We start from the raw sequence: 9,147 nt of genomic DNA on the forward strand, positions 1-9,147 counted from the left end.
GTATGGGTGTTTTTTTAATTATTTCGAGACAGATATCGATACCCACGAGCCATTTGCAGGGGGGGGGGGGATGATCCTCCCTTCGCCAAGGGTGGGAGATGCATAAAGAAAAAGAAAGAAAGCAGGCATTTCTTCAGACTTCTTAGATCTATCACTGACGTTTTACCTGAGGAGATTTTATTGGAACTCCACATGGAGCTACATAATGTATGCTACGAGTTTTTAAAACAATTCAATGCTTCTCATCCGAGAGAGCCAACGGCCCCTCCCCAAGAAATGGACCTAATGCTCCTTCAACTCTAAATTCACGCCATATGCGTGAGTGGAACGTTATTTCCAGTTGGAGGAGGAGCAGCCACAAGAGAATTCACATCTACCAAGACCTGCCTCTGCTTAAGAACATATGAGGATTTATTATTATTTTATTATTTTCATTTCTTTAAAAAAAATTAAATATGTTAACTGTTGGCCGGACCTTTTTGTCTGAAAAAGGTACAGGAGTGCGGCGAGTGAGTTTTACATGCAGATGTATATTCACGTGCTACAACATTCAAATTTTGCAGTTTTATTTAGAATTGCATTAACTATCTGTTGTCATAAGATATCCTGGTAGGAACATTAATTTGGCTATTGACATTTGAAGAGAGCAAATAATACTATTGCTTAGTCAACAGGTGGGTATGATGTTTGACTGGTTATATCTCCTAGACCTCTTGAGATAACAGAAAGTTCTTATGACGTGGATTAGATTACTGTCTCTTGTTTATAAAACACTAACAGTTTTGGTATATGATATATGGAATAGTGTGTACAGTGTTCCCTCGCTACTTCGCGGTTCATCTATCGCGGATTCACTACTTCGCGGGGTTTTTTTTTGAGTGAAGTATCGATCGATACTTCCGCGCTTCTACAAAATACCATAGATATTTCAACAGGAAAAAGACGAAAAATGTAGCTATATTTGTATTTCTATTAAAATGCCATGGTTATTTTGTAGATAGAAAGAAAGAAATAATTGTGTAACAGAAATCCATTGCTATGCGTAAGCGACGAGCCATGATAGTTATCTCCCATCTCGCAGCTAGTTCGCATCAGTGTTTTTGGTTTCTCTGAGTAAAGTTATAATTTTTTTACACTAATTTGTTATTGTACTGTATTAATACCATGATTACTATATTACTTTACACTCACGATATTGTCTTACATGTATATATTATTATTGCATGTATGTCCCTATTTCGCGGAAATTCGTTTATCGCGGCTGATCATAGCACCTATCTCCCGCGATAAACAAGGGAATACTGTATGCCTTTTTAAAGACTTGTACGTTTTTCATTGAAAACATTTATTAAAATAACAATTTTCTTTGTAGGTACCGAGACTTTCGGTCAGGATACCTTTTAAGTCTTTTTATTAATATTTTGTAGATAAGCCTGGAGCCTGGCATAAGTCTGCCAAAAAAAAAAGAGGGAGCTGGAAACACCAGCCTCCCCAAACCCCTTTTTTTTTTCAGGTTACATCCAACATAGCTAAAAAGCTTCCACAAAGAGAGCTCATGAAATTGGAGCTTGAAATACAAGCATTATGCATAAGAAGTGTTGAAAAACACTTCCAGTCAACAGAGGACAACAATATTTCCCAAAAGGGACTTCATGCAATGAGAACTGAAAATACACACCCTGTGAGTAAATACTGTTGAGAAACACTTCCGTTCACAACAGAAAGACAATTACCAACAGCAGTCACCAGAGCAGGGCTCCGGTGCATAGGCGGTCTTAACTCGAGTTAAGACCGCAGTTAAGCCAAGCACGCTGTCTTAGCCTAAGACGCCTGCTAAGCGCGGTGCATGGGCGATCTCAACTCGCTAAGCAAGCGGTCTTCGTCTTAAAATTTAAGACTGGTCCCCCCCTGGCTTAACTCCTTGCTTAGCCGCGACACCCTGCTTACATATGACCGGACGGCGGCTTTCGTAGTAACAGTGGCACTTGATCGTGTTGTTTACTGAGTTGCCCTGTGTATACCATTGACAAGATACCATCAGGAATATCTATGTGATATAAAGTACATTGTTAAAATTTCCCATTTGAAAACATCATCATCCGAAATGTTCAATTCATTGTTGTTTGTTATGCATGAAAATAATAAATCTGCATATACTTCTAGAGAAGTCGACACCTTTACCTACCTCGGGAGTGTGGTGGACAAACAGGGAGGGACAGACGCGGATGTAAAGACAAGAATTAACAAGGCAAGAGGCGCTTTCATAAAGCTTGGAAGGGTCTGGAGCTCCGAGAGCATAGGCTACACGACAAAGATCCATCTCTTCAACTCCAACGTCAGTCAGTCTACTATACGGAGCAGAAACGTGGAGGACGACCAAGGGCACAACGAGAAAATCCAAACGTTTGTGAACCAGTGCCTGCGAAGAATCTCAGAATTCACTGGCCAGAGAGATAAGCAACACGACCTGTGGCAGAGAACGAACAACAGCCTATAGAGGAGGAAATCCTGCGGAGAAGATGGGGTTGGCTAGGACACCCTAAGGAAACCAACATCCAACGTCAAAGACAGTCGCTGACATGGAACCCCCAGGGAAAGAGAAAGCGAGGAAGGCGAGAAACACCTGGAGACGGGACCTCGCCGCGACACCAAGCTCACCGGATTTGGATGGGTCAGCTGGTGACGGTAGCCCAGGACAGGAGGCGTTGGAGGGCGGTCGTCGATGGCCTATGCACCAGGAGGGGCGAAGGGCATAACTGAACTGATATACTTCTAACAAAAGCATTTCCATTGTTGAATTAGAAGATTGAACTGGAGTGTTCTATATTGCACCTCCTAATATATATGTCAATATTATTATTTTATTACTCTCCCTATCATGAAAGACTTCTGGAGGAACCAGAGTAACTGATTCACCACCTGTAACTAAAACTAAATCAGAAATGTATTTAGTTATTTTAAATAAATGTATTTCGGATGGAAATACTTATTTTCAAACTGGCTGTTGTGTGCTGACTATAGGCTTTGCATTTGCATTCTCTCGGTATCTAGATCTTTTTCTGCGGATGACACAGACGTAAAAAAAAAAAAAGTCTACACAGGTAAACAAAATTACTAACCTTCGATGTTTGTGCCTTCCATCAGTACTCTGAAATCATCTACCAAAATATTTATCACTTTCTCCATTCATCACGGGTGTTTCTGGTGGACCCCCTGTCCGTTGGTGGATGTTTTTGACGACTGCGAAAGGAAATTATGGAAGATCTTAAATTCGCTCATTTCTTTCTTATTTCATCTTTTTCTTTTTCTGGTAAAGCCTCTTCTTCTCCCTGGTATCCTCCTCGATTAAGACTAATAGTTCGCTGTCGCACATCTCTCCTTCGTTTCAGTAATGGTGTGCAGACGAATTTCGCAGCTCGGCACCATCGCTGTAGCGCAGTTTTCATTGGTGGAATATACGGTTGGCAAGGGAAGCCTCGGCCACTCCCCGGACGAATTTATTTATATCGCTGACCTCGACCGCCGCGCTGACCTGACCCGTTTCTCAGCTAAGCAAGGGGCTGAGCTCGCTCATGCAACAGGATTGAGACCGCGAACTTAGCCAAGACGAAAAGCGAGTTAAGCAAGGCATCTTAAGACGAAAAGTTAAGACCGCCTATGCACCGGAGCCCAGGAGAATTCACTCCACCCACCCCTCCTTCCACTGCATAGGAATTAAAAGTATTTGGATTTCGCAAACTTCAAAATATGGGAGGCTGCGAACGAAAAGATCTCGCAACGAAGCGTTCTTTGCAATGATGGCCAGCCTCACAAACTCTCTCCCAGAAGAGATATTGAGAGACGTGAGGGTGTTGGTTCATAATTATTGCTATCAACTTGTGATAGATTACAACAATCGATAACAAGCCCCATCTGCAACTGACCCTCCCGAATCCCAATCAGCAACTGCCCAGGATGGAGTGATTCTTCAATGAAGAGGAGGAGGTTGCAAATGAAGAGATCACAAAACGAGGCTTTTTTTTTTTAATGATGGCCAGCCTCAGAGGAGAGTAATTCACCGTTCAACAGGAGGAGGGAGCAAATGAAATTAATGAGCAATGAAAAGTTTTTCTTACTTATGGGAAGCCTGCCATATGTGCTGCCTCAAGAAATTTTACAAGACCTACATTAATTTATATATAACTACTGCCACAGAACTGTGGTAGACTTTGTAAATAGTTCACGCCTAGAAACATTAAGTCTTTTTTTAATTACTTGCAGCAAAACCCAGAAGAGCCAATTCCAGGGGGGGGGGGGGGAGTGATTCCGCACCCAAGAGGTGGAAGTACATGAATTGTGCCACAATTTTATTATTTGCAGAAAAACGAAGGGAGCCACAGCCAGGGGGAAGTGATTCTGCACTTCCACTCCTCGAGACCCAACTATCCAAGGGACACCTATTTGTCCCTTTTTACAACTTGACCATATAATATATATATATCTTTTGCTTGCATATCTATAAGATAAACTGTTATGATTATGAAGGGAGGCAAAGCAAGGGGGGAGTGATTCTGCCCCACCAAGGAGAGGGAGGAGGCTGAATGAAAGAAAATGGGGAAACAGGATTTTTCTCGTTAATGGCGAGCCTTACAGCAAAGCTTCCAGAGGACATTATTAGAGATCTACTTCTACTCTTGTTGAGTTTATGAATTAGGTGAAAAGGTGTGTCCTTAAATTCTGTAAAATATTATAGCATTAATTATTCATACCAGTTGAAACTGTATGTACAATATCTTGATTTTTTTGTATCAGCTTAATTTAATTTGTATAGTTTAGCCTGAACCGTTGATTTGCCTCCCGCTGGACACAGGTAGTGAATAGGAAACCAGATGCGATGTCACAGCAATTGCAGACCGCATTTCTCATGTGAAAGGGGGAGAAAAAGGGGTACAGTGTGGGCAGTAGTAAGTCAAAGTGACAACCTGTCCGTCATGTGTTAGCTACATAGTGATTGGATGTAGCTAGGTAGCAGAATGGTAGGAAGTAAGTCTGAAGTATGCTTGACCAATCATAAGAGAGGATAATCCTCACAGAGGAGATTCAGCAAAATTAGTGAGAATAAAGACTGTTTGGGACATTGGGACACACTCCACCATTTGAGAAAATGGGTCACATTGCTTATTGTCGGATAGAACTTTAAATCACCTTTCAGCCAAAGGCTAGGTCAAGGCCAATAGAATGTTCTCACGCTATGATTTGAGCTCTTTTCTAGACAAGACAAAGGATCGGAAATGTCCTTATATGGATGCATGCATAAACATTCTTTGCATCTACCCAATCAGAATTCACGTCAAACTTGACAGGGTCATAGGCTACACGTAGGAACGCTCTTCGGAAGTTTTTCCAGGGTTCCCAGGGATCAGGGATGGTGCCAGGTAAGGACCTCATAAGACCTTTCATGCATATGTAAGGACCTAAGTGATAGTCATCAATGCGTTAGTTTTTCTCATGTACGGTCAGAAAGAGGTATTATTTATGAATCTTTGGTCTTCTCTGTTGTCTGAGGTACATGTATTACTATTCTAGTAATAAATAATCAGAGTTAATTTTGATGCCTTTCTGGCATATTTAGATAACTTAAAGTCTCTTTAATGTGCTGATAACATACATCGTTAATGTTCCAAGTTTTCTAGAAATCTAAGTAATAATAATTGCAAGATCTAAAAGCCATTCTTTGGTATAATACAAAAGTCAGTTCATGTCTCTCTCTCTCTCACTCAAAAGAGAGAGAGGAATAGAGGTATGCACAATAGTAGAAGATCAAGGCTCTGGTTCAAGAAAGAGATAAGTATCTAAAGACCTTTTCAAAGAAGAATGCGTTTTTTGCGAATTCGGAGGGGCAACTAGTGTAGTACAGATGGGTAGACCAAATGTTTTTTTAATTAAGGTGACTACAAAAATCTGCGCTATCCCATAAAACATAAAAATTTTTTTTACCTCAGGTGTCTGCCCTTAATTGAAGATGAGGATAATAACGATGTCACAGTTTTTAATTTCAGTTTCTTGTAAGTCTCTTTTTTCCATCAGAAAATAGATGAACTGGTTGCGGGGGTGGCGGGAGGGAGGGGGAATTGGCACACAGTTTGGTATACAGAGGTTGATATAGTGCAGCAAAAAGCTGGATAATCCAAGATGATTTTCCAGAAATAAATAAAACATATACAGCTGTTCAGCACGCCAAATTCCAACCAGGAAACGTAGCTACACAATTCTGCCATAATAGTACAGTAAATTCCAGATAATTCACAGGGCACAGAAACATGGTTGTCATCTTGAAATATGCTAGCATTTAGTTTTGTTCTCTCTGCTTTCTACCCTGACTCTTTCTGCTGCTGCTTTTTTCGATGTTATCTGAAGCCTCCATCCACCCATTGTTCTTCTGTACGGCATCTGAAGATAATAAAAATGGGAAAATTGGGATTTGTAAATTAAAGAAGGTTAATAGGCTTACAGATTAAAAACAGACTAAAAGTCTCACATCCCACATCTTGTTGCAGTTCTATGGCGTTTCTGCTTCTTCCCCCATGTCCTTCTGTTTTTGGGTGTCTTAAAGCAAGTTTCACAGAGGGAAGCACAATTGATTCTGACAAGAGTTTAAAAAAATTTTGAACTGTGAGCTAGCGATGAAAAGTGTCAATTTATATTATACAAAAATAAGCACTTATATCAGCACCTCTCCTTTTTGGTTCAAAATATGTATATAAAATAAATCATATATCTGTAACCAGGGCTTCTGCTTATGCAAGAAATTGCCTACAGTACACATTAAAAGTTCAGAGGACCCCTTCAATTTTGGGCGAAGAACAGATACAAAATTGGGTAAGTGTAGTGTCTGACATCATAGCCCAATCTATTGTTGTCGTCTGCTACAAGGTGAGAGTAACTTCCCTTGCACTGAGCTTTTTTCCCTTACCGGGAAGAGTTCCATTAACCAAAAGAGTTTCCAAGATGTTGGTGACAGCGTGGTTAAAATCGTCTCAGAAACGAAAAGAAACTGAGCACCCCAAGTACAGTGAGCATAAGCTCATCACAGATGCTTGCACAGACTTCATGGCACAGAAATCTCGCCGTTTCTGACTAGACATTACAGTGCTTTGTGTGCCTGAAAGGCAGTTGAACAAAGTATGTTGATTTGTTGATTTTTTTTTTCACTTTGTAAAGGGACCCCTTAGAGTTAGCCTGGGACCTCTAAGAAATCTGAAGGGGTCACTGGGACCCCAAGGAATTTAGCCTTAGCAGAAGCCCTGTCTAACTTAATAATATATACTAATATTTATACATCATCACTTACTGCATATCATGGTCAGCACCTTTGAAAGCCCCTTGAAAGCACACTTTTTTCCTCTTTGGCCTTAACAGTTATAAAACCCTGTTGGTCAAGATTCGCCGCATGATTCTTTTAAGGCAATCCTTTGCATCCGTTAGCACCCACACAAGAGAGGCTTTTGATCTGCAAATGCATTAGAAAACAGTAAACACATCTGTCAAAAATATTCCACGTCATAGGCAAGAAAGGGTGTAGAAAAAAATATACATGGCTTTGATTATTTGTGCTTGCAAACACCTAGTTAAGCTTAAACCATACACAAAATGCTCAACATTTACATGCCTACACAAAAAACCCCGTAGAACCTTATTTCTGCCAAGAGTCTGTGATATTTGGTCAAACATTTAGTTATTGCATTACCAGGGTCAGACCACATGATGTTGCTAGCCTGAGACTTGGATGTTCTCACTGCATCCCTGCCTTAAACAAATTGGGAAAATAAAACAGCGGGCACCTCTTTCACAAAAAGCTGACAATAATGTTTCATTCTCCAATAACTATAAAAGTTATGAGGCTGAAACCTTTTGAAACTGTATTTACAATTTAACTCTCGTAACGAATCATGTTCTTCTTCTTTCTTTTTCCGTTGGAAACCCAGCATTTTCTCTCCTGTTTCCTGTAAGACTCGATTGAAGTCGTCTAAGGTCATCTCTTGTTGGTCTCCTAGTGCCTGGAACCTGTTCTTTACTTCCATAGCAAAGGCCCGTTCGGTGGCTGGATTTTTCAGTTTGCCAGAGTCCACTCTCTGCTGATGTGCCTGTTTTCCTCGCGATCAACGTAGTTTCAGATAAACTGCGGCTGTCACAAAAGTGTGGTCACTGGCAACGTCTGCTCCTCTAAGGCTCTGACATCTTGAAGTGAGCTCCTCCATCTTTGGTTGATGATGACATGGTCTATCTCAGGGGTGGGCAATTAATTTTCCCAAGGGGCCGAAGGACATTGGAATATTTTTAGAGGGCCGGACTAATATAGTTAACTCAGTTTTACCCAATACTGTATATATAGTATATATATATATACCAGCGGGCGGGCCGGTCAGAGACAGGAGGCGGGCCGGAGTCTGGTCTATCTGGTTCTTTGTGATCCCATCTGGTGATGTCCACGTTGCCTTGTGAATGTCTTTGTTTTGGAATAGTGTGCCTCCAATCAGTAGGTTGTTTTCTTCACAAAAGTCTGCCAGTCTCTCTCCGCTGTCATTGATGGTTCCAATTCTATGCTTGTCCATGACATGCTCCCTGCAGGCAAGAAATTTTTTTTGTACATATTATATACAAACATAAAGTACCAAACAAGATCATTTTTTAATAGAATATGCATTAGAATTGAAATATTACTTATGTTTTCTTCTCATTTTCTGTTGTATAAATCCACATGAAATCGAGTAGCGAGCAACGAATGTCAATATGGCGGCGAAGTAAACAAAGTATAGTGTGGTTTTAACACGAGAAAATACCTGATTGGTTGATTTTTTTCAGCCTCTAAAGGGAGGCAATTGCGAAAGGAAAGTAACCTAAAGGTTCCTGTGTTTTCTCCCTTAAGTATTCATTCATTTACACACAGGGTTACAACTCTAGACAGTACACTGGTTACAGAAGTGCTTCGAACTGCTAAAGCCCGACGCGCCGGCTTCGTTCAAACCGTTTGTTGATTTGAGCATCTATACCATCACTACCTATAGTCAATTCAACCAAATCATCACCTGTGCTATCATTTGGCCACCAAAAAACTTCAATGTACTCCCCTTTCTCGTCTTTTGCTTTTTCTCATCTGATGCATGTTGA

At 40.7% G+C, this 9,147-nt stretch overlaps 1 long non-coding RNA gene across 1 annotated transcript; it reads right to left on the minus strand.

Moving 5' to 3' along the window:
• Positions 1–4,265: 4,265 nt before the first annotated feature.
• LOC112558924 lies at positions 4,266–8,446 on the minus strand. Its single transcript, XR_003098250.1, has 3 exons — positions 8,387–8,446; positions 7,331–7,489; positions 4,266–6,429 (listed from the first exon to the last, which is right to left on the minus strand). It is a non-coding gene; the product is annotated as an uncharacterized LOC112558924 (long non-coding RNA).
• Between the last annotated feature and the right edge of the window lie 701 nt (positions 8,447–9,147).

This window comes from Pomacea canaliculata, linkage group LG3, assembly GCF_003073045.1.
Source record: "Pomacea canaliculata isolate SZHN2017 linkage group LG3, ASM307304v1, whole genome shotgun sequence".
NCBI classification, from domain to species: domain Eukaryota; kingdom Metazoa; phylum Mollusca; class Gastropoda; order Architaenioglossa; family Ampullariidae; genus Pomacea; species Pomacea canaliculata.